The following is a 23,452-nucleotide window of genomic DNA, read 5'->3' as shown; positions in this document are numbered from 1 at the left end:
TTTTATTAATACAAGAATAAATGGCCAAGCAGCATTAAGGCTTCCTAATACTAAATGCATTTTAAAGACAAATATGTTGTGGCTCAGCAAGCTTCCATCACTTGCCAACCCAGCCAAGATTCCTGCTCAGATCTTCCTTATTCCAATAACAATGGCCTTGACCATATCTCACAGGTTTATAACAGAGAATGACCTCCTTTGGTACTGGTTGCCATAAACATCTCACTCTTTCATTTGTAGGTGAGGTCTCCTTAAATCATGGAGAGAAGAAATCACACGGTCACTGAGTTCATCCTGGTGGGCTTCACAACAGACCCTGTGATGCAGCTGGTCCTCTTTGTGATGTTCCTTGGTGTCTAATCTGTGACCCTGGTAGGAAATACCACTCTCATGGTGTTGATCTGTAATGACTCAAGGCTGTACACACCCATGTACTTTTTCACTGGGAATCTGTCTTTACTGGATCTCTGGTATTCCTCTCTCTACACCCCAAAGATCCTCGTGACCTGCATCTCTGAAGACAAAAGCATCTCCTTTCCTGGCTGTGCAGCTCAGTTCTTCTTCTCTGCTGGGTTCGGGTAGAGTGAGTTTTACCTATTGGCTGCCATGGCTTATGACCGCTATGTGGCCATCTCCAACCCCTGCTGTATGCTCAGGCCATGCCAAGGAGATGGTGCATCTACTTGGTTATCTACTCCTACACTGGAGGTTTTGTCAATGCAATAATACACACCAGCATCACACTCACTTTGAGTTTTTGTGGTGACAATGTTGTTGATGACTTTTTCTGTGATGTCCCACCCCTAGTGAAGTTGGCATGTGATGTGAAAGAGACCTACCAGGATGTGCTGTACTTTCTCCTGGCCTCCAACATCATCATACCAGCTCTGCTTATCCTGGCCTCCTGCCTCTTCATCATAGCTGCCATCCAGAGAATCCACTTTCCCCAGGGCCGCTTTAAAGCCTTCTCCACCTGCTCCTCCCACTGGTCTCTGTCACCTTGTACTATGGCTCCATTCTCTACATCTACTCTCAGCCAGCTATTCCCTCAATAGGGACAAATTGGTGCCCACATTTTACACTGTGCTGTTCCCCATGCTGAACCCCATGCTCTACAGTCTGAGGAATAAAGACATGAAAGAAGCTCTGAAGAAACTCTTCAAGGTAACATAATGTGAAGCCTAAATTACATACATTTCTCAAATCAGTGCTCAGTGCAAATAAAATGCTTCAGGAGAGGCATATGGAGAGGCATTAATAAAACATTTGTTTATCTAGTCAAAGAAATCCAGTGAAAAATATTTTCTTTTGTTGCATTGCTTTGTTTTGCTTTAATGATCATGCTATAATCTATTCTACAAAAGATGGATTCAATGTAATATTAGTGTATTTTTCAAAGAACAACATCAAGGTTTAATGTGATATAGAATATTATGTATTGCTTCTGGAATCCTAAATGGTTGAATGTTAATTTATTATCTCCCCTGAGATAGATCCAATTTTTTCCACCTACTTAATGAGGTATTAAGGAAATGTGAAGAAAATATTAAATTGATTCTTGAGATTTGTGGAATATACCACAAGTCCTTCTTGTTCAGTACCCACAGAGTATCTGTGGTAATGGAAAAGAAAGGAATGTGAAGAATATTGTGATGGAAAAAGAGAGGGCAGTGGCATGTTATTTAAAAGTCTGCTAAGATTCAAAGTCAAACTATATGCACAAAACCCTACCAATTCCTCTTTTCTCTTTCTAAAACCTCTCACAGATAATCCAGCTGATAATTTGTATGAAAATCGAGTACTGCCAAGAAGCAAAATACAACACTGTAGAACATCAAACAGCTCAGTATTTTGGATTTAAAATAGTTTAATCACAACAAAATAATAATAAATAATTAAAAATGATTTGATCACAATGTTTCATCTTTTAAGTATAACCTGTTGTATTTACTTGAAATGTTGCAACATTTACAAACATGTTTATAAGCCAATATGTGGAAAGTGCAATGAGAGCTTGCTGCCAAAAGATAACCTTCATCTCTGGCAACTTCTGGTCTGTGTTGCTTTCCAGAAGGCCTCTTTGACATCTTTGTTTCTCAGGCTATAGATGAGAGGGTTAAGCAGTGGGTTGACCACAGTGTAGAACAGGGCAGCCACTTTGTCTTTCCCCAGGGAGTAGGTGGAACTTCACCTTGAATACATGAAGAGCAAGGATCCATAGAAGAGCATGACCGAGATGAGGTGTGATGCACAGATGGAAAAGGCTTTGTGCCTTCCTGAGGCTATGTGGATCCTCAGAATAGCCAGGAGGATGTTGAAATAGGAAATCAGGATGGCAAGAATGTTGGAGAGGACAGTGAAGCCCATCACTCCCATGAGGACCTTTTCGTAGACCTGGGTGTCTCTACAAGACATTTTCACCAATGGCAGTGCATCACAGAAGAAGTGGTCGATGATATTTTTGCCACAGAACCTCAGGTGAAAGGTGTTGGTGGCATGGGCGATGGCATTCAAGAAGCCTCCTGTGTAGGAGCCAGCAACGAGTCCGGTACAGAGAGACCTGGACATAGTGCTTGAGTAGAGTAACAGGTTACAGATGGCCGCGTGGCAGTCATAGGCCATGGCCGCTAGGAGATGACACTCACTGTAAGTCACAACACAGGAAAAGAACAGCTGGGCTCCACACCCAGCCAGGGAAGTGCACTTATCTTCTGAGACACAATTTGCCAGGATTTGGGAGTATGCACAGAAGTGTACCAGAAATCAAAAAAAGACAGACTGTCAATGAAAAAATACATAGGTGTGTGCAGGTGGGAGTCAACATGGATCAAGATAACTAGAGTCATGTTCCCTGACAAGGTGGTCATGTAGGGCACCAGGAATATTCCAGATAGAATCAGCTGCCACTGGGGGTCTGAAGAGAGACCAGTAAGGTAAATTCAGTCAGGACAGTGCGATTTCCTATTTCCATGTCCACAGAGGGGAAAGTCTGATAACAGTCATGAGAAAAAATAAAATAGTGATTTTTGTTTTGAAAGAATTAAAGGTATATGGATCAAGTCAACAATTCATGAACCCCTTACTGTCTAGATAAAATGATAAAAAATTCAGTCTGTGACTTGGAAAGACCATCGGAATGGGAGTCGGGGTCTGATTTTGGAATTAGGGCTTTTACTTACTAATTGTTTCACGCAGGGCAAGTCCCTTTGTCTCACCCAGCAGGTGAGAAAAATGATGAGCTACGACAGGTGGTCTGATGGATTTAAGGAGATGTAAAGGAAAGCATCCAGCCAAATGCCGGGCCCACAGTGAGCACCCAACATGTGAGTGTCTCGGGGGGGTCAGTGAGTGTTTACATGTCAGGCACATGCTGGTCGCTTTACAAATGCCAGTTCACTGTGCTACTCCTGCCACTGTTAATACAGACTAGTACAAACATGACTCACTGTGCTCAGAGTATCCTCAGTTCTATACTTAACTACTTAATTCTTTCCACAATGTATATGGTAAGTATTATTATAATCCTCATGTAATTTAAGAAACATTTCCAAGGCCCCAGAACTAGTCAACAGCAGCTGGTATTTGAACCTCAAATTTTCTTTATGAAAAGTATGTGCTTTTAGCTGTTAAGCCACTTGCCTCTCTTATTAGTAAATATATTGTTTCTCTTGTTCCCCAATTAAGGCAATCCTATAATCCTCCGACAACCTGAATTTCTTCACCTATGAAAATAGATTTTTTTAAAAAAGTGTTTTTATTCCATGTTTTTCTCTAGTTAACATGAGATATACATATACATATGTGTATATATGGTTTAAACATTTTTTGATACAGTAGGTGGTGAATAGTAGGAAGAACCAAATTTTTGGTGTTAAAGATATATTGAGAAACCATGAATCCTTCAGAGTTTGTATCTTGAACTTGCACAGCTCTCAGAGAGAAGGTAAAAGAAGATATTTAATGTCAAACACTATAGAATTAGTGCTAATGCCCCAGTGACCAGCTTACTTCCCCCCAGGCAGAGACACAATGAGAGCAAACTAAAATTAAGAAGATTGTGTTTTACTTAAATGTTAAAACACTTATCTTTGAGCTAAGCCAGGAACAATGTTATGACTAGAATGCAAATCCAAGTTTCCTACTTCAAGTTCTATTGTTTTCACTTGTTACTTTGTGAGATATCTCTCAGAGATTGGGTATCCTAACCTTTCAAATGTAGCTAATAGGTTCAGAGAGGGTGTGACTTGATTGATGACACTGTGGTTAAAGAGGACCATTCCATTTCTTTACAGTATCTAATGGATCACGTCTCATGAACACACAAAGCACAGATGCTCTAGTCATACATCCAAGGTTCTGGAAAGTGGCTTTAACTTAAACCTCTACAAATCTTTTCCTCACCACTTGTTTTCACCTACTAGAACTTCTACCAAACTACATCACTCACATGATTGGTTCCCACACATCCCGGGAGCTCCCCAGTTACAGTACTGGGTTGTTATTTATTTGTACAACTTCCTTCTGAATATGCTCAAGCTTGAGTAGAATTATCTTGGCAGGAATTTTTGGTTATTAAATTTGTAGCAGATAAAATGGTGGGTCATGGACACCACCTCAATGGTTACTATAAACTATTTCTGCTATGTTATCACTTGTCTAAGGAATTTTTTTAAAAGTCTGGAACTTCTGAAGCTCATTTTTAATACAATATTATTTGGGGTGGGAACCTAAAATATCTGGACAGAGCCGATTACTACTGTAGTAGTAGTAGTAGTAGTAGTAAACTACTGACTTAAAGAGACAAATAACAAAAAAATTAATGTTCTCGGTTTTTGTGCATATATATCTAAGCTTAAAGTCTTCTCAGAAGAAAAGATGTATAAATTTGATCCGAAAAATGAGCGCAATACAGCCCATTGTTGGGGGGAATGAGAAGGGAGAGCACTTTCATGAGAGGGAAAAACATGTATCAGGTCCCTCACATGAGAGAGTCTGGAGAGTTGAAGATGCCGACAGGGGCTAAATAAAGATGGCAAGGAAAGAGGAACCAGAATGAGCCATAGAGTTATCAGTGCACAAAACTCACTGGAAGCCAGATTAGGGATTTTGGCCTTAAAACCAGCACAAATGGTAGTCATCACCATTATGAGAAAGGGACACAAGCTGGTTAACATTTTCAAGGTTTACTCTTGCCTCAGATCATAGAATGGATTAAAAGAGAGGAAAATTGGTGGGAATATAGTTCGGTGCAGCCATTATGGAAAACAACATGGAGATTTCTCCAAAAACTAAAAATAGATTTACCATATGATCCAGCAATCCCACTCCTGTGTGTATATCCAGAGTGAACTCTAATTAGAAAAGACACATGCACCCCAAAGTCCACAGCAGCACTAGTCACAATAGCCAAAACATGGAAGCAGCCTAAGTGTCCATCAGCTGATGACTGGATAAAGAATTTGTGGTATATTTACATAATGGAATACTACTCAGCCATAAAAAACGAAATCATGCCACTTGCAGCAACATGGATGGACCTGGAGATCATCATTCTAAGTGAAGTAAGCCAGAAAGAGAAAGAAAAATACCACATGATATCACTTATATGTGGAACCTTAAAAAAAAGACACAAATGAATTTATTTACTAAACAGAAACAGACTCACAGACATAATAAACAAATTTATGGTTACTAGGGGGATGGGGTGGGGAGGGATAAATTGGGAATTTGGGATTTGTAGATACTAACTACTATATATGACTACTATATATAAAATAGGTAAACAACAACTTCCTACTGTATAGCACTGGGCAATATATTCAGTATCTTGTAGTAACTTATAATGAAAAAGAATATGAAAATGAATATATGTATGTATATGTATGATTGAAACATTATGCTGTACACCAGAGATTGACACAACATTGTAAATTGACTATACTTCCACTAAATTTTTTAAAATTAAAAAAATAGCTAAATTAAGAAAAAAATAAAAGAGAAGAAAAATCCCTTCTTACATACAGAACTTCTCTGAAATCCTTCATCTCCATGACCTGTTGAGGCCAATTTCTGATAAAGGTAGGACAGATGTACTCAAACTCATTGAATTACTAGGGATTATGTAAACTGGGAACTTATCCTGATAAACAAGACTCAAAGATTCTCAATCTCAATTTCTCTTCTAACCAGGAATGTGTATTTATACAGTAATTTAACCTTATACTAGAAATATATTAAAGACAAAATCCCTTCAAAGGATTGGTTGGTAATGAAAGCATCCCCTGTGTATTTTGGTAAGAAAACTACAAGAAACTACAAAATCTTGAAAAGAGTGGGTAAATAAAATTGATATGCCTTAGAACATTCTATTAAAAGCCTGAATCGTAGTCACCATTCTGACTTCTTTGTGAAACATAACTGTATCACAAACTAATCATATTATATTTGGTACCAAACCTCTAATATGGAAAAGAAGAAGCGATAAATTAACCACTAACCAATGATCTACATGATACATACTTCTTAAGTGACCACAATTCTTCACTGATTTCATGATATCAGGGGTAGATTCTGTTATGCTACCTTTCGATCTGGGATGGCCTTGTGACTTGTTTTGGCCACCAGTTTACAACATAGGCAGCACCATGCAGATGCCAGGCCTCAATCTCAAGAGACACTGCAAGCTTCTCTTCTCACTTTTGGAATTCTGCTACCACAATGTAAGTAAGCCTCGGTTCACTTGCTGAATAATGACACTTGTGGCTGCATCCTTTTTGGGACCCAGCAGACAGCAAGCTGGACCTGTGATGTGGGAGTGGGGCCATTCCATTCTTCATAATCCAGCCCTCACTGACCTTATGGCTAAACACAGACATAGCAGGAAGCCCAGCTGAGAGCAGACGGGGCTGCTCTAGGCAGCCTTGCAGGGCTGACAGGGCTGGGATACGCAGCCTCGCATGGCTGCACAATTGAAAGGGCACCCGAGTTCAAATCCTGATTCTGTTCCTTGGTAGCTCTGTCACCTTGAGAAAGTCCTTAACAGCCCCCAACCCACATTTCTTCACTTTAAAAAAGGTAAGAGAACTATCAGAGCTATGGATGTAACATGCTTGGCCTTGTGTGTCACCAGAAAGTATACCTAAATTATGGTAGCTATTTTTATCCTGAGAAAAATGAATTACATCTGATTTACTTTTAAAATCTGAGCTCAAGAAAAAAACAAAACAAAACAAAAGGCCAAGTATCCACCAAGAGACAGTGTAAGCCAGAATAACAGTGTCCTTCATAATCTTTCTGCAATCCTGAAAGTTTTTTTTTTTTGACCACCTACTCGCATGCATTTCACAAGGAATTGACAGGTTTGGAAGTGAGAATTCGATCTGCCTTGGACTGATGGGTCCTATGATAGGGACAGAGCTAATCACCTGTGTGTTTTCTTTCCTTTTTTTTTTTTATTGAAGTGTAGTTGCTTTACAGTATTGGTTAGTTTCAGGTGTGCAGCATAGAGATTCAGTTATTTTTTCTGATTAGATTCCATTGTAGGTTGTTACAAGATAATTTCCTGTGCTATACAGTAAATCCTTATTGCTTATCTATTAGAAGTATGGATTAGCAGCTACAAACCTGTATGCTTTTAAGAGTGCCACCTGTCTTCCCTGTAACACAGTCTCACCCACATGCCAAAGCGATTGATCCCTTTCCAGCACCCACCTTCTATGATTTCAGTTTGTTAAAGCCTCTTAGAGAATCTATCATAAATATAAGAATAGATAACCTCACCTACAACAATACAGTGTGCGGAAGAGATTAATGACCCTCATACATGCACGTATCTTTGGAGACATCAGACATCTTGGTTGAAGTGAGAGAGGGAGTGTATCTTATTTTAACATCATGATTTGCATTGTCATCCTTGTTTCCATAAAAATCAATCATGTGAGCTGTGTACATACCTTAACCTCTTTACCAGGAAAATCATTAATTGCCCTGAAACTCTTCTACTGCTGGATCTCTTTGAAAACCTCACAAAAGCAATACATCTTCTCCCCAACATCCAAAACTGCACATAGGCTTAAGCACACAAAATTTTAGATGGTTCAACAAATCCCCAAAAATCTATCCATAATTTCTGTGGTTATGCTTTGCAATTAAAATTTCTACCACAAATTTCTACCACTATAATATGCCCAAGTTACATTCTATAACTATAAGAGATAAGTAATAAATACTTCTAACTTGACACATTTACATCTGAACTGCTAATCTTCAGTCCCCCAAACTGATCTATCTGCTCATTCCTCATATTAAGTAAGAAATTTTACTCTTCTTCTTTCTCAAGACACTAACTGGGAATCAATCAACTCTCTTTTTCTCCCACCTTCTCTTCAAACTCCCCAAAAACCCCAGTGCCCTTACCTTCAGAACATATCCTGAACCTTAGCACTTTTCATCATCTCCACTGATACAACCATGGTCCAAACTACCACCATTTTTGCCAAGAACATTGCAAAATCCTTCTAGCTGGTCTGTACACTCATTCTTCTGTAGTCTATTTTCAGTATAGTAGTCCATGGAGTCCTTTACAAACACACAAACAAAAAGTAAGTCATTTCACTCCTGCTCTTAAAACAACCCTACAAATCTATCAACTTATTCTAAGTTAAAGTCAAATTCCATACAGTGGCCTCAAGATCCTCTATGAGTAAACCCTCTATTACCTACAAGTTCTTATCTCCTAAGTCTCCCCCATCCTTCATTCTCTTCCAGCCTTGGAAAAAAAAAAAAACACTTTCAACTTTCCCAGAATCCCAGTAGTACTACAGACTGTTCCCATCTAGCATGCATAGCAGTTTTCCAGCAGTTGCTTATTTTGTTTATTTCTGAGACCACAGGCTCTTATCAATGACATAAAGACTATCCTAAAAATAAATAAATTAATAATAATAATAATAATAATAATAATAATAATAATAACAACAACAACAACAACTACGATTCTGGGAAAGTTGAAAGTGGTTTTTGTTTTTTTTTTTCCAGTTTTTAATATTACTTGACAGTTTGTAAGCTGCTTGTAAGTATATAATATTTCAATCTCTTATATGGAATACTGATTCGAGTTATGGACTCACTGTCATGTTTAGGTGGATGAAATGGCTTGCTTCTAGTCAAGCAACTCATGGGTGAGGAGACAAGAAGCAAGCCCAGGGATTCTGGCTCCAGAGGCACATAGTTATTTGTTAGGAGGGAGAGGTACTTATGAGGTCATAAGCGAACTACCTACTGTAAAACGCCCTGCAAAATACATTTATATTTCTTTTCTTATCTTCACACTTTTGCTTGCTATGATACAAAGATTTCCTTGACAATGTATGTAGGAAAGAACAAACATCTTTATTTAGAGTCACTGAAGGATTCCAATAAAAGAATATTTTCACCAAGAATTAAAAGAACCAAGGACAAAAGAACTGCTGTATGAAGCAGACAGAAATGGACATATAGATAGAGACAGACAGATGAGCAGAGAGACAGACTTCAAAAAGCTTTACATCGAAGAGAGAATTCAGAGTGAAACTCTGAGCTAAACCAATCATTGACACAAGGTCATATTAATGTTTGGATTTCTTTGTTCGGTTTATGTATGACTTAATGAAAAATGAAAGGATGCTTTATTTTGATGGATCACATTTCCTAATTCAAGTAGTCTTTATACTTACAGAACATGGAGTTTACCAAAATAAACAAGCCCTGGTGCTGATAAGCGGTACATCATTTTGCTAAGGCTGCTGTAACAAAATGCCGCAGGCTGGTGTCGTAAACAGAGGAACTGTACTCCTCACGGTTCTGGTGGCTAAAAGGCCAGGATGAGGGGCCGTCAGGGCCGATCTGTTTTGACGCCTCTCCCCGCTGCCCACACACGGTCAGCTTCTGGCTTCATCCTCACGGGGTCTGTTTTCTGTACACAAGCATCCCTGGTATTTCTCCGTGTGTCCAAGTTTCCGATCTTTGTTTTTGTAAAGACACCACTCAGATGGGACTAGGGCTCATCCTAACCACCTCATTTTAAGCCAGTTACCTTTGTGACGGCTCTGTCCCCAGATACAGCCACCTCCCAGGCCACTGGAGGGTAGGGCTTTGACATGAGGATTTTGGAGGGTTACAACGGAGGCTGTAGCACCAAGGATTGATAGGGGTTTCCTGAGACAGGGCAGCATGGCCTGGACAGACAGAGGCGCATATGGCAGGGAAAACCTTATAGCTCCCCAGATAATTCCCAGAAAAGCCTAATTGGCACAATTTGGAGTTTCGATTATCAGATACATGTGACTACATATATGATTACACTGTGACTTACATCCATGTTGCGAGTCCACTTCTAATGAAATGCTCCTCATTTCATCATATCCTAATTACTATATTACTCCCATAATCCAAATGAACTTTAATTGTGTTTCTGGAGACTGAGGTGTCTGGTTCTGGACTATTCTGTGGGAGGGGTCCCCAAGGGCTGCTGAGGAAATACATATATTGGGTCCAACAGAACAGGCCAAGACATCAGAGGAGGGGGTAGAGGGTGTCACTTCCTGGAGTGTCCTTCCTGACCAAGGTAAGCAGCTGGGCTCAGGGGCAGCTAAGTGGTTTGGTTTCTCTGTGATCTGAGTTGTGACCTCAGACGGAATCTGACCTGGCTCCCAACGGATTGTTATTATGCCAACACACACACACACACACACACACACACACACACACACACACACACACACACACACACACACACACAGTCTTCAAAAGAGAATTCCATTAATGATATATATAACCCTCACCTAGAATTCAAATTCAGTCCAGTAGTTAACCCTAGGACATCGTATACTTCCTTACACAGTGGAGAAAAGAAGAGGACAAAAATGGTGACATGCTTTTTGACTAGTGGTTCTGGTCCTGTGAGCTGTCCAAGCTGCTAGTGTGTCATATATTTACTTCTTGGTGCTGATTTTCTGGTACTAGAAGGACACACTCTCCCCTAGGACTTTAAGTGCTCCAGTGGAAGGAGCAAGGAACAGCGTTCCTGCAGGGGACACACGACTTGAGACGTCATTCTATATGGCATGCTTTAGCATGACTGGCTCTGACATCTTCTTTGTCATTTATTTTATTCCCTTTTTAATTCCAATTCATTTCAAATTCAGGAATTATTTTAGCCCATCTTCCTGTCTTAGTGGTTATGAGTCTCCTCTGTGATTTACTCTCCCTTCTTATTTAGTGTGTTGGCAATGTCATACACTGACCCGGGGCATCCACTTGAAGGAAGGTTTGTCCTGAGCAGTTGGAGCTAGAATAGAAGTAGATGATACTTCGAGGAAAACCTGCCTCAAATGATAAAAGTAATTAACCATTAATTAACTTTAGAAATATTAATTAAGTGCCAATTGGATGTTAGGAACAGTTTTCTACTTTGGGATTCAGCAGTCAACAAAAAGCAAAGAAATCTTTTTGGTCCGTGGTTAATGCATTCTAGTGGGGAAAAATATACAACTTAATAAACTAGAGTTAGAAGATGACTGTAAGTCTTGGGGAAAACAGAGCAGGGTCTGAGCAGAATAATAAAGATGGGGATGGTTGGTCAGAAGAGGATATGGAATTTAAAAGAGAGTGATAAGAATGGGCAGAAATGTCAGAAAATGACATTTGATTGGGACTTACGAGAGACGAGAGTGTGAGTCTGGCAAATATCTGGGGAAGAGTGTCTCAAGGGAAAAGACAGTTCAAATATTTTGATGCTGGGGCAGGGCTGCTGCTTTTGAGAAATAGAAAGCAAGGCTGCAAGAGAGTGAAGGATGGGGGAGTCTTAGGAGTTAAGAACTTGTAGGTAATAGAGGGTTTACTCATAGAGGAACTTGAGGCCACTGTATGGAATTTAACTTAGAATAAGTTGATAGATTTGTAGGGTTGTTTTAAGAGCAGGAGTGAAATTGACTTACTTTCTGTTTGTGTGTTCGTAAAGGACCTCATGGACTACTGTACTATATATAAAGTCCATAGAGACGTACACGCATGCATTACACACACCACACATCCCTACAGACAGACAGACTTAAGCCAAGCATGCAAAATAAAAATCCTACATGACGTGAAGCAAACCAGACCCTTCAATAACCCAAGGACGCCCGGTCGACTAGAGATCCTTGGGGCCACAGGAGGACAGGTAAGCTGCATAGGCACACGGAGCACAATCCCAAGGCCCGAGGGGAGCGAGTGGGCCGCGAACCCCAGGGGACACTAGGGAATCCCCATGAGCCCCGGGGAGCCGAGAGGCCCGCGATGGCTGGTCGACCACGGTGTGGAGAACAATCCGTTCGGGGATCCCCTGGCGACACGGGGAGCGAGAGGGCCGCGACGTACGTTCAACCTCGTTGGCGGTATCCACTCGGAGATCCACCAGGGCCGAGGGGGCCGCGTAGCCCGCAGGACACAACGGGATCCACCGTGGTCGCGGGAGCGACTGGGACGCGAACCACATGGGACACTCGTGGTCCCGTGCGGAGCCGTGTGGAGCCTCTGCTTCTGGTCGACCCCACGGGGACCCGGAAAAAGAAGGGGAAGCCGGCCTGCCTAGGGGCCGCGACCACCCACAGAGGCCCGTGCGCCGGTGGGTCGCCTCGGGCCGGCGAGGTTTCACAACGGGGCGCAGCCGGCACCGACACGGCGCGTGCCGGCTCGGACACCCCACAGGCGCCCGGGGGTTCCCGCCTCCCGCAGGGACGCGTTGGGGGCGCGCCAAACACGCGGCCACCGACCGTCCGACGGGCCGCCGGGCGAGGCCCACCCGACGCCCGCGGCGGCGGCGAGCGACGTGGCGCGGTGCCCCGGCCCAGGGGAGGCGGAGTCTGGGGGACGACGAGGGACGGATCCCCCGAGTCCCCACGGGCCCGACCGCCCCGACCCCAAGGCGGACGGGCGACTCCCCCCTAAGGGTCTTTAAACCTCCGCGCCGGGACGCGCTAGGTACCTGGAGAGGGCGAGGCGGGCGAGTCGTGGACGGCAGGACCCCCCGGCCCCAAACGTCGGCCACCGCCCCGACGCCGACCGCCACACTCCGGCCAACGACACGGGGCCACACCGGGCACCGGCCGGCCCCCGCCCCCCCACCGGGTCCCACACCGCCAACGCGTGCCGACGGCAACCTTACCCCGTTGCCCCCCGCGTCCAGACAGACCGCCCGCCCTCCTTCCCACCTCCACCCCCAAACCCCAAGGCCCTGCAGGGCCACCAACCCGCAACCGCGTTCCGGGGTTCCCCTTCTCGCCACGGGGGACGAGGGGGGCCCACGATGCGACGCGGAGCACAACGGGCGGGGCGCCTTGGGCGTGGGGGGCGGGAAGCGAGAGGCGAGAGGCGTGAGCCGGCCGGCAGGCCCGGCCGGGGAAAAGAGGCCCGAAGCTCGCTCGGGTGGGGGGGAAGCCGAGAGGCACGTGGCAAGGCGGGGCGGCGGGATCGGAGGAGCAGAGGGCCGACGACGGCCCGTGGGGACCGGCCCAGGGCGGCGAGCAGCCGGAGGCGGCCGCGGCCGCGAGGAGCGGCCGGCGCCGGAAAGACGAGGGCGCGGCGTGCGGAGGGGGGCTGGCACAGCCCACAGAGCCCTCGGACCCTCCTCTCGGCAAGTGGCGTGGAGGCCGGGCGGGGAGAGAGAGAGAGAGAGACACGGTCGCCGGAGGCGCCGCGGGCAGACGCGGCGTCGCCTCGGGACAGGAGGCCGTCCGGCCGAGACCACGGGTGGGGGGCACGCGGTGCGCAGGAGCAGGAGGGGGCGGGGGGAGACGGGCGGGGAAGGGAGGCGAACGAGAGCCGCCCCACAAGCCGTCCCTTGCACGCCAACCCGCCACTGTTTCCCTCTCCCTCCCCTCCGGGACGACCGCCGGCCCGGCCCGGCCCGGTCCGGACCGGCCAGGCCACCCGCCCGCCCGGGCAGGCGGGGCAGGCCCGCCCGCGGCACACCTCCGGCCGCCCTCTCCTCCCTCTCCCGTCCGTCCGACCGTCCCGCGCCGCACGGGTGGGAAAAGCTCGCGAGCAAGCGGGCGGGCGGGGCGGGCGAAGGCGCTGGCCAGGCGCCCTCGCTTCGCTTCGCGCCGCTCTGCTGCGCACGCGCGTTAATGATCCTTCCGCAGCTTCACCTACGGTAACCTTGTTACGACTTTGACTTCCTCCCGATAGTCAAGTTCGACCGTCTTCTCAGCGCTCCGCCAGGGCCGTGGGCCCACCCCGGCGGGGCCGATCCGAGGGCCTCACAAGGGCAGGGACTTCAACGCAAGCTTATGACCCGCACTTCCTGGGAATTCCTCGTTCATGGGGAATAGTTGCAATCCCCGATCCCCATATCACGAATGGGGTTCAACGGGCTACCCACGCCTGCCGGCGTAGGGTAGGCGCACGCTGAGCCAGTCAGTGTAGCGCGCGTGCAGCCCCGGACACCTAAGGGCATCACAGACCTGTTGTGGCCCAATCTCGCGTGGCTGAACGCCACTTGTCCCTCTGAGAAGTTGGGGGACGCCGACCGCTCGGGGGTCGCGTAAACTAGTTAGCATGCCAGAGTCTCGCTCGTTATCGGAATTAACCGGACAAATCGCTCCACCGACTAAGAAGGGCCATGCACCGCCACCCACGGACCCGAGAAAGAGCCATCAGTCTGTCAATCCTGTCCGTGTCCGGGCCGGGCGAGGTTTCCCGTGTTGAGTCCCATTAAGCCGCAGGCTCCACTCCTGCCGGTGCCCTTCCGTCAATTCCTTCAAGTGTCAGCTTTGCGACCATACGCCCCCCGCAACCCAAAGGCTTTGGTTTCCCGGAAGCTGCCCGGCGGGTCATGGGACTAACGCCGCCGCCTCGCCAGCCGGCATCGTTTATGGTCGGAACCACGACGGTATCCGACCGTCTTCGAACCTCCGGACTTTCGTTCTTGATTAACGAAAACATTCTTGGCAAATGCTTTCGCTCTGGTCCGTCTTGCGCCGGTCCAAGAATTTCACCTCTAGCGGCGCAATACGAATGCCCCCGGCCGTCCCTCTTAATCATGGCCTCAGTTCCGGAAACCAACAGAATAGAACCGCGGTCCTATGCCATTCTTCCTAGCTGCGGTATCCAGGCGGCTCGGGCCTGCTTTGAACACGCTCATTGTTTCCAAGTAAACGCTACGGGCCCCGCGGGACACTCGCCTAAGAGCATCGAGGGGGCGCCGGGAGGCGAGGGGCGGGGACGGGCGGCGGCTCGCCTCGCGGCGGAACGCCCGCCCGCCCGCTCGCCCGCTCGCTCCCAAGAGCCAACTCCGAGCTTTCCAGCCGCAGCAACTTTCGTATACGCTCTTGGAGCTGGAATTACCGCGGCTGCTGGCACCAGACTTGCCCTCCAACGGATGCTCGCCAAAGGATTTCCAGTGGACTCATTCCAATTACAGGGCCTCGAAAGAGTCCTGTAGGGTTTGCCGTCACTACCTCCCCGGGTCGGGAGTGGGTAATTGGCGCGCCTGCTGCCTTCCTTGGATGTGGTAGCCGTTTCTCAGGCTCCCTCTCCGGAATCGAACCCTGATTCCCCGTCACCCGTGGTCACCATGGTAGGCACGGCGACTACCATCCAAAGTTGATAGGGCAGACGTTCCAATGGGTCGTCGCCGCCACGGGGGGCGTGCGATCGATCGATCGGCCCGAGGTTATCTAGAGTCACCAAAGCCGCCGGCGCCCGCCCCCCACCCCCGTCCGGGGCCGGGGGGAGGCTGACCGGGTTGGTTTTGATCTGATAAATGCACGCATCCCCCCCGCGAAGGGGGTCAGCGCCCGTCGGCATGTATTAGCTCTAGAATTACCACAGTTAGCCAAGTAGGAGAGGAGCGAGCGACCGAAGGAACCATAACTGATTGAATGAGCCATTCGCAGTTTCACTGTACCGGCCCGTGCGTACTTAGGCATGCACGGCTTCGTCTTCGAGACAAGCATATGCTACTTACTGGCAGGATCAACCAGGTAGGCGAGGTAGGCGAGACCGCGCGCGCGCACACGCGCGCGCACGCCCCGGGGTGGGGGAGCGCGCGGCGCGGCGGGGCGGAAACGGGACCGTCCGTGCCGGACGCGGGGTGCGCGAGACGCCAGCGGGGGCGCGGGGCGCGGCGCGAGGGGAGGTGGCGGAGGACGGAGCCGGCCCCGAAGGCCCCCCCGAGCCGCCACCGCGGCGAGGGGGCCGACCGCCACGGGCCCGGGGACGCAGACAGCGCAAGGCCGCCGGCGCGGAGGGAAGCGTAACGCGCCGTGGCGCGGCCCCAAGGGACGGGCGGACGGGGGAAGAGGACGGACGGACGGAGAGAGGACAGGACGAGCGAGGAAGCAGCGGCCTGGAAGCCGGCAAGCAGGAGAGGAGGGCCGTGGAGCCACCGCCAGGGGCCCGCGCCAGCAACGCAGACGCGAGTCGGCCGCCGGGGTGCGACACGGGGTCTCAGCGCCACAGGCCCTCCGGCACGGGGGCGGCCCCGCGGCACCCAAGGCGCCGACTGGCTCTCTCCTCGGCACCCCACGGCACCCTCACGGGGGCTCAGGGCCACCCTCGCCCGACACCGCAGAGCCTCAGAACGGCCCACCGCAAGGCTCTCCCGCCGCACGGGCCGGCGCTGCCCTGCCCCGACGCACACCCAAACGTTCGTGCCGTGCCGTGCTGAAGCACCCCGCCTACCCCGGCGGGTCCGACGACGCTTCACCCGGGGCCACCTCCAGTGGAGGGACAGCACCCACACGCAGTGAGGCCACGTTCTGGTCCAGGACGCGGGGTCGGCGGGGGAAGGCTCGGCGCGGGTGGCCATCGGTCCGGGCAGGGGAGGGCCGCCGACGACGGGGAGGGGCCGCTCGCGCGCAAGAGCGACGGACGCAGCAGGGGTGGGGGGTGTGGGCGGGCACCAGCCCAGGGAAAGGGAAATCCCGAGACACGACCGGGCCGCCGGGGAAACAACCGCAGGATCCCACCGCCCCCACACGTGGGGGCGGCCCCACGACGCCCAGGACGCCGGCCGGCCTCCGCCAACCCTCGGCGGTTCGCCCCACACCCCGGCCCCGCCGCCGGGACTCGCGCGCAGCAGGCTAACCCCCAACTCGAGAGGATAGCCCCTTCCGCTCGCTCACTCGTCCGCCTGTCTCGTTTGTCCGTCCACCACACCACACATCCAGCTTCGTCTGGCTCGCCCCCAGGCCTCGCGGCCCGGGGAAACGCTCCCGAGCGAGGCGGCCCGACCCGTAGCCCACGCATCGCCACCGGTGGCTGCGCCTCGGGACCAGAACAGGTGGGGTGGCTCCTCGCGGCGGGGAGACGGGGGGGGCACAGAGTCGGGGTGGACCGCCTTCCCCCTCCCCCACGGCACGCGCCGATGAGGCAAAGGCCGCGCGCACACACGGCCCCGCGCCAGACGCCGGGCCCGTCCCGGCAGAACCCTCCCCCGACTCGGAGGGGGGAGGCGCGCGCCACAGCAGGCAAAGAGCAGCACACGGCCCCACCGCGGGGCCCGCGCAACCCACACGCCAAAGCGACGGGGCCCTGCCCACACGCTGTGGCAGTCACCCCCGTGGTGACTGCACGCTCTGGATGGAGGAGCGGCGGCTGGGGGTTGTCCGGTACCCCAAGGCTCCCCTCTCAGATCGCTAGAGAAGGCTTCCTCTCACCGAGGGCACATCGCCCCCTACCCAGCGTGCCCCCTTCAGGCCCACGGCAGTCCGCCAAGGTGGACGCCAGCGCTCGGCTGGGCGGGAGGGGTCTGCGGGAGGGGTAAGCGGTGGGCCGAAAAGCGAGCGTTCGCGGTCGGGACCGGGGAAAGCCCGTGCCGCCTCGCGAGGAGGCGCACCCAAGACCGCGTGGGGACGAGACACACGCGCGCCCACAACGGCCCATCACCCGGCCCCACCACGTTCGCTCCCACGCACGGGCGCGAACCCCGCAGAGGGGGACCCACCCGGCGTGCGCCCGGCCACATCAGTCCCCCACGGTACAGGGTGAGGGCGACGATCAGGAGGCGGCCCGGGCCCCACCGCGGGTGGGGAGCGGCCACGCCTCGCTTACCATCTCGACCCCTCCGCGCTCCTCAAGAGTCGCTCGGGACACACGACCACCACAGGGGTTACCCGAGAGGACTCGCTGGGGACCGGGAGCGATGCCACCGCTCGGCCTCGGGCACCTGAGGGACAACCTGGAGCGCTCCAGGGGCACCACAGAGGGCCAAGGCGAGACACACGCTCACACCCCGACCAGGGGATAACGTGGCGTGGCGGCGGGGAAGCCCTCCCCCACTGCGGGGGAGGGCCCCTCGCGAGACAAGACGCCGAGCAGGCCAGGAGGCGAGAGTGTCTGCCGCGTCACAAGACCCCGGCCCCGCCAACACCACAAGGCACGGGAGACCGAGGTCGGGCCGGAGTCCGCACCCCTTCCTTGCCCCGCCACCCACGGGCGGCGGAGGAGAGGCGAGGGGCCCGCAGGCAGAGCGAGAAGAAAGGCCACGTTTACCATGAACGTCCCGCCCCTCGTCTGGCGCGGCTTAGGCCCGGCCCGGGAGAGCATGACACCACCGCATCAGTCAGGTGAGCGAGCGAGCGAGCCATGGGGCAGGGAAGCCCCACAGGGGAGGGCGCGGCGAGGACAACCACCAGAGGGGGCCTGCTTCAGCCTCACCAGGCGCCACCCACTCCTCGGTCCTCTCCAAGGAGAGCGGCCAACGACCCCAGGCGGAGAATGCCTGACACGCGGCACGGAGCGTATGAGGGTGGGCTCGTGCCAGCCACCACCGGGTGCCTGCGACGGGGAGCACACAGGGTATAAAAGACCCACGTCGCCACCTCACCCCACCGCCCTCGGGCCACCGGAGTCCGGAGGCCGCACCACGGGCCACGTCAGCCGGACGCACACACGAGAGCCGGCGCGCAGGCCCGGGCGGGCGGCTCGAGTGTCAGAAGCAGAATCGGATGCTGCCAGGCCAGGCCTCACGCAGAGAAAAAGCCCAGAACCCCACACGCGTCCGGAGACCCAACAATCGGTGACAGACACCGAGGAAGACCGTGTCACCACCTATCTGCTGGCACAAAATGCCCGACACGACAGAAAAAATGACAGCGCCCGGAAACGGGTCGGGTCCACGATTTGCAGGGGGGGGCCCCGGATCTCGGTCCGGCCACCTGCCCCCAACCCTACCCCCATTAATGGCAGACCCGAAGCTCTCGGGGGCCATCTGATCGACCGTCGGGGGGGGTGGTAGGGGGAGGGGCGAGGGGAGGGGTTTAGGGGGAGGGGCGAGGGAGGGTTTAGGGGGAGGGGCGAGGGGAGGGGTTGAGGAGGAGGAGGAGGAAGAGGAGGAGGAGGAGGAGGAGGAGGAGGAGGAGGAGGAGCAGTGGGAATGGGAAGGGACGAGAGGGAGACGGGATCGGGATCGGGCCGGGGACGCCCTGCCCGTTTCTCGCCCGCGTGGCCGGGGACTTGGGGAGATGCCACAGAGGCGCCTCCGACGAGAGGGCCCCCCCACGAGGGGCCGCTCCCGAGCACCGGGCCCCGGGCCCCGGGCCGGGGAAAGCCTGCCTCCCCCACATCCCTCGCAGGACGCCCCCGTGCCGGTCCCCGAGTCCGGATGAAGTCTCGGTCCCTCAAATGCCACCGGAACCCACGCGGGCAGGCTTACGGGCCGGGGGGCGCCCTCCCTGGCCTCCCGCGCCAACAGGGGCCGGCTCAGCCACGTCTCCGGATCCATCGGGACTCAGAAAACATTTCATCCAAGGAGGCGCCTCCGACGACCGACCGGGAACCCCAGCGCGCCAATCCCCGGCCTCACCGCACTGGGCCCGGGCCGCTCCTCGCCTCAGGAGCAGTCGTCCAAGGGACGCAGACGAGGGCCGGACCACCTAGCCGCCGGCGGCCCGGGCGCGGGACACCCTGTCCCTTTCCCCCGCGGCGGCATGGCGCAGGCCGCGTCCGATCGGCTCGGGTCGGTCCCCGCGGCTGGAGGGGCACAGGCGGATGCTGTTCGACCAGGCCAGGCCACACGGCTTCCCCCAACACACGAGATCCTGGGAGCGCGGAGACAGTCACCCCCTCATCGGCCTGCGAGTCCAATCTGTGCCGAGAGCAGGACGCGCCCGCGGCTCAGCGCCACGGGGACTGTCACCGCCGGTGTTTTGGAGGCCAGAAAAGACTGGGATAACATAAGCCAAAATATTGCAAGGTAAAGAAACACTGCCCACTAAGAATACTACACCTGTCCACAAAAGAAAAAAGAAAGAAAAAAGAAAAAGAGAGAAAAACTGCAAGACAAACAAAGTTCAAAAATGACAGCAGTAAGTCATTCTTGATCAAACATTATTTTAGCTGTAAATGGGCTAAACTCCCTAATAAAAAGATACATAGTGGCTGAACGGATTAAAAAGCCAAGATCCACCTATATGCTGTCTGCAAGAATTCATCTTAGATTTAAGGACACACATAGGCTGAAAGTAAAGTGAAGGTAAAAGATATTCCATGAAAATGGTGACCGAAACAAAGCAGGAGTGGCTATTATACTTGTCCCAGACAAATGTGACGTTTAGCCAAAAATGCGACAAAAAATGTGTTATGTAATTATAAACATGTCAGTTCACTAGGAAGTTATAACAATTGCAACTATTTATACACATCTAATAGCAGATCGTCTAAATATGTGACGCAAACATTGACAGACCTGAAAGGAGAAATTTAATGCAGTACAATAGTTAGCATCTCTCTATCTGATTATCAACAGCGGATAGCACATTGAGACAGAAATCAATAAACAACCACTGGACCTAAACAACACTTTAGACAAATGGACCTAACAGACATACACAGAACTTTTCATCCAGTTGCAGAATAATTCACACTCTTTTCAAGTGAAAACAAAACATTCTCCAGGATACATCACATGTTATGTCACAAATTGAAGAAGATTGACATCATACCAAGAATCTTTTGTTGCACCATGAAATGAAACTAGAAATCAATTACAGCACAAAATTAAAAAACTCCACAAATACGAGGAAACTAACTAACACAATCTCAAAAACCACTGGGTCAAAGGCAAAATCAAGAGAACTGCCGATTATAAAATTTGAATTTGAGAAGTCATAACTCACCTCTTCTCTCTAAGACTTTTAGATAAAACTAGACTCATCACAAAGCGGATGTCTGTTACTTAGGACTTATGAACTGTGACTAATGGCAAATGATACCTCTACATGGAACAGAACACCTCTCATGTGAAACATTTTACTAAGTGCTTAGGAGTATTGATTTTTAAACTGAGGTCATGTTTAAAGTGTTCTGTATAGAAATCAGTGAATTAATTGTCAATGTCTATTACTCACTTCAATCACAGAGAATTCAGATGCCCAGCCCTGCACATGACTGAAGAGGATTCACGCAGATCTTGGGGCTAGCAGGTGCAGATTCTCTAATAACTACACACCTCAGATGTCCATTACCAGACGTGTGGACAAAGTCAGCATCACAAGAGACAAGCACCACTCGGAGGGTTGGAATACTCAGATTTATTACACTGGCGGGCTCAGAGGGGCTTCTGCTCTGAAGCTCTGAGCACCTCCAAACCTTGTGCATTAGGTTTTGTAGAGTTAATTGCAAGCATGGGGCTATAGCCAGTAAGGTGTGAACAGCAAAAGCAGGGAATCAGTACACTGGAATTTATCTATTAGGAACAGATCATGCTACTTTTGGGAGCCCATGATTGGGTTAACAAATTGTAACAGACCCCAGCCATTCGTCTCCTTAAAGAAGAGCAAATGTGCTTAGTTGACTGCCTTGCAACCAGGCACCTGTGCATCCGCACGCCAGTCTCCTGGCCATAAAAAGCAGAGACAATGCCTTGCTTGCATAGTTGAGGTTTTAGATAGAACTCTGCTCATTGCAAAGCAACCACCCAGGCCCTCAGCTATAAACACTGGGTGTCTCTGCTGTTAGATAGTCTTCTTTGCCCAAAACAAGGAGCTGGCTGGGCTGGTGGTCTTTTCTAACATATCTATAGGGATATATCTTGTTCCCCTCTTCCCATGACTTCCCCGAAGATAAACAAAGCCTTTGTACTCACTGTGATTTCTACAATCTCAATCCCACCCTGTCTTTCCTTAAATTCCTGCATTCCATCACACAACTGTTAGTGATTTTTCCTTTGATTGTACACAATAAATGTGGGGGCATTTGAGAGGCTCGTGGAGTTGGCTCCCGACTCCCTCTCCCTCTCTTGACTTTTTCCACAGAGTCTTGAGTAATTCATTCCGTCTCAGTGGGACTTCTGCTGGCCAGAACCCAGTTACTGGCACTTGTTGGGCTAGGACTTATGCGTTAACTTGTTAGCCCAGTAAACCAACACTTACTAAACTTCAGACTTATGAGTTAGCCCAGCAGTACTTAGATCAGTAAACTGACACTTATTACACTTAGATTTAAGGGTTATCTTGTTAGTCCAGCCTGGCTTTTCCTTCTCATTATGAGAAAATGTCGATCGTGGCAGTATTTTGCCTTGAAAATGAGATAAGCTAAGAAGCACATTTTAAATATAAAATATTTTAAGTACAAAATAAGTAGTTGTATTCCTTTAAAGACAGGAAATTAAAAGCATAATAAACTCTGACTTTGACACACTTAAAATAGAAAAGTCAATATAATGTGTTTTCATACACCTCTTTCCCTGTGTCAGTAACTTCTCAGCCCCCTTCACGTTACTCCCGAGTCCCCGCCAGTGACCTGTGGTGTTTACCTCCGACCACACGGGGAAGGGGGGCCCAGGCAGTGAGAACGAGGGGCGCGAACCCTCACCCCGTCCCAGCAGCTGAGGACAACAGCCGAAGCGGGTCCGCCGGCGCGCCCGTCCCCTCCCTCCTGGACTGGGAACCCAGCTCGGCCAGGTCCACACACACCCCGGTGTGAAGCTGGCTTAGCATGCGGGGAAACCGGCATCACCTCAGACAGCGAGCGAGGAGCGTCCTCCTCCTGCAGGAACGAGGGCCCCGCGGTCCCGAAGCCGCCGTGGCGCCGCCCGCTCCGCCCCGAGGAAAAGGAGCGTCGCCCTCAGGGAGGACGCCGACCACGGCTGTCGCGGAATGCGCATGCGCCCCACCACCTAAGCCCTGTTGGCTTCGCGCGCCCCCTGCAGATCCTTGGGAGCAGTGCTGGATGTTCAGAACTCACCGGAGAACACATGACCCGTCCCAGCCATGACGCTAAATCACTGGAAATCTCAGTGCCCTGGTCTCTTTGTTAATGTCACTGGTGATGCTCTGATCCAGCCGTGTCTGCTCTCTTGCCTGGATCATGCCTCACTCCTTGGAACCACGCCTGGATCAGATGCAGAAGAGTCTCAAATCCCATATTTAGAGATGATCAGGGTTGGTCTGGAATCCAAACCCAAATCTCTCAACTCCCTGGGGTCCTCTGA

General features: G+C 50.9%; 2 pseudogenes; one reads left to right on the top strand and one right to left on the bottom strand.

Moving 5' to 3' along the window:
- The first annotated feature begins 258 nt into the window (after positions 1-258).
- On the top strand, positions 259-1,905 carry LOC102532835 (olfactory receptor 9G19-like; annotated as a pseudogene).
- Positions 1,906-2,034: 129 nt separating this feature from the next.
- LOC140694390 (olfactory receptor 9G4-like) lies at positions 2,035-2,971 on the bottom strand (annotated as a pseudogene).
- Between the last annotated feature and the right edge of the window lie 20,481 nt (positions 2,972-23,452).

Source organism: Vicugna pacos, unplaced genomic scaffold (genome assembly GCF_048564905.1).
Source record: "Vicugna pacos unplaced genomic scaffold, VicPac4 scaffold_21, whole genome shotgun sequence".
Lineage (NCBI taxonomy): Eukaryota > Metazoa > Chordata > Mammalia > Artiodactyla > Camelidae > Vicugna > Vicugna pacos.
This window is presented reverse-complemented; position numbering and strand designations above follow the sequence as displayed.